This window comes from Numida meleagris, unplaced genomic scaffold, assembly GCF_002078875.1.
Source record: "Numida meleagris isolate 19003 breed g44 Domestic line unplaced genomic scaffold, NumMel1.0 unplaced_Scaffold758, whole genome shotgun sequence".
Taxonomy (NCBI): Eukaryota; Metazoa; Chordata; class Aves; order Galliformes; family Numididae; genus Numida; species Numida meleagris.
Window position 1 is genome coordinate 2435 of NW_018364973.1, and position 2686 is coordinate 5120.

Consider the following 2686-nt stretch of genomic DNA (forward strand, 5'->3'; position numbering starts at 1 on the left):
GGGCAGGCTGAGGGGCAGGCTGTGGGGCACGCCATGGGGCAGACTATGGGAAATGCTATAGGGCAGGATATGGGGCGCGCTATGGGGCAGGCTATGGGGCGGGCTATAGGGCAGGCTGTGGGGCAGGCTATGGGGCAGGCTATGGGGCAGGCTACGAGACACGTTACTGGGGAAGTTAGGGGGCAGGCTTTAGAACGCTATGGGGCAGGCTATGGGGCAGACTATGGGTCACGCTATGGGGCACACTGTGTGGCACGCTGTGGGGCACGCTGTGGGGCAGGCTACGAGACAAGTTACTGAGGAAGTTAGGGGGCAGGCTTTGGGACGCTATGGGGCAGTCTGTAGGGCAGGCTATGGGGCAGGCTGTGGGTCACGCTATGGGGCAGGCTGTGGGGCAGGCTATGGGGCACGCTATGGGGCAGGCTACGAGACAAGTTACTGGGGAAGTTAGGGGGCAGGCTTTGGGACGCTCTGGGGCAGGCTATGGGGCACGCTATGGGGCAGGCTGTGGGGCACGCTGTGGGGCAGGCTATAGGGCGGGCTATAGGGCGGGCTGTGGGGCGGGCTGTGGGGCGGGCTAAGGGTCACGCTATGGGGCACGCTATGGGGCACGCTATGGGGCAGGCTGTCGGGGAGGCTATGGGGCGGGCTATGGGGCACGCTATGGGTCACGCTATGGGGCGGGCTATGGGGAAGGCTATGGGAAATGCTATGGGGCGGGCTATGGAAAATGCTATAGGGCGGGCTATGGGTCACGCTATGGGTTACTCTATGGGGCAAGCTATAGGGCAGGCCATGGGGCAGGCTATGGGGCACGCTATGGGGCACGCTATGGGGTGGGCCACGGGGCGGGCTACGGGTCACGCTATGGGGCACGCTATGGGGCACGCTATGGAACAAGTTACTGGGGAAGTTAGGGGGCAGATTTTGGAACGCTATGGGGCAGACTATGGGGCAAGCTATGGGGCAGGTTGCGGGGCACGCTATGGGGCACGCTATGGGGCGGGCTATGGGGCACGCTATGGAACAAGTTACTGGGGAAGTTAGGGGGCAGATTTTGGAACGCTATGGGGCAGACTATGGGGTGAGTTATGGGGCAAGCTATGGGGCAGGTTGTGGGGCACGCTATGGGGCACACTATGGGGCGGGCTATGGGTCACGCTATGGGGCACGCTATGGGGCAGGCTATGGGGCGGGCTACGAAACAAGTTACTGGGGAAGTTAGGGAGCAGGCTTTGGGACGCTATGGGGCAGGCTATGGGGCAGGCTAGGGGGCAAGCTATGGGGCAGGTTGTGGGGCACGCTATGGGGCACGCTATGGGGCAGGCTATGGGGCGCACCTGTGTATGACGGCGATGTGGTGCAGGTAGGCCAGGCCGTGCAGCGCCCCATGGACGATGGCCGCGATCTCCACCTCCTGCAGCGGCGGCTGCTGCGCTGTGGGGCAGCGTCAGTGCCCCATAGCGACCCACGGCTGCCCCATAGCTGCCCCACGGCTGCCCCATAGCTGCCCCATAGCACCCCATAACGACCCACAGCTGCCCCATAGCTTCTCATAGTACCCCATAGCACCCAACAGCGGCCCATAGCACCCCATAGCTGCCCCATAGCGCCCCATAGCTGCCCCATAGCGCCCCATAGCTGCCCCATAGCCGCCCCACAGCGCCCCATAGCCGCCCCATAGCTACCCCATAGCGCCCCATAGCTGCCCCATAGCACCCCATAGCTCCTCATACTACCCCATAGCACCCAACAGTGACCCATAGCGCCCCATAGCTGCCCCATAGCGCCCCATAGCTGCCCCACGGCTGCCCCATAGCGACCCATAGCTGCCCCATAGCTGCCCCATAGCTGCCCCATAGCACCCCATAGCACCCAACAGTGACCCATAGCGCCCCATAGCTGCCCCACAGCGCCCCATAGCTGCCCCATAGCGCCCCATAGCGCCCCATAGCTACCCCATAGTGCCCCATAGCTGCCCCATAGCTGCCCCATAGCACCCCATAGCTGCCCCATAGCACCCCATACCTCCTCATAGTACCCCATAGCACCCAACAGTGACCCATAGCGCCCCATAGCTGCCCCATAGCGCCCCACAGCGACCCATAGCCGTCCCACAGCACTCCATAGCTGCCCCACAGCGCCCCATAGCTGCCCCACAGCGCCCCATACCTGCCCCATAGCACCCCACGGCTGCCCCATAGCACCCCGTAACCATCCTGTACCACCTCCTGCCCCATAGCCGCCCCATAGACCCCCTGCCCCATAGCCGCCCCATAGCACCCCGTGCCCCACAACCACCCCACAGCTTCCCCATAGCATCCCCTACCCTACAGCTGCCCCACAACCGCCCCTCAGCACCCCCTGCCCCATAGCTGCCCCACAGCCGCCCCATAGCACCCCCTGCCCCATAGACCCCCCAGCCCCATAGCTGCTCCTCAGCACCCTCTGCCCCACAGCCGCCCCACAGCACCCCCTGCCCCACAGCTGCCCCACAACCGCCCCCGACTCACGCTGCAGCAGGTCGGCGGCCGAGCCCACGCAGTACTCCATGGCGATCTATGGGGAGATGTGGGGCAGCGTCAGCCCCATAGCCCCCCCACATCACCCCATATCGCTCCCCTATCCCCCCATATTGCCCCACAGTGCCCCATAGGCCCCCCATATTGCCCCACAGCGCCCCATA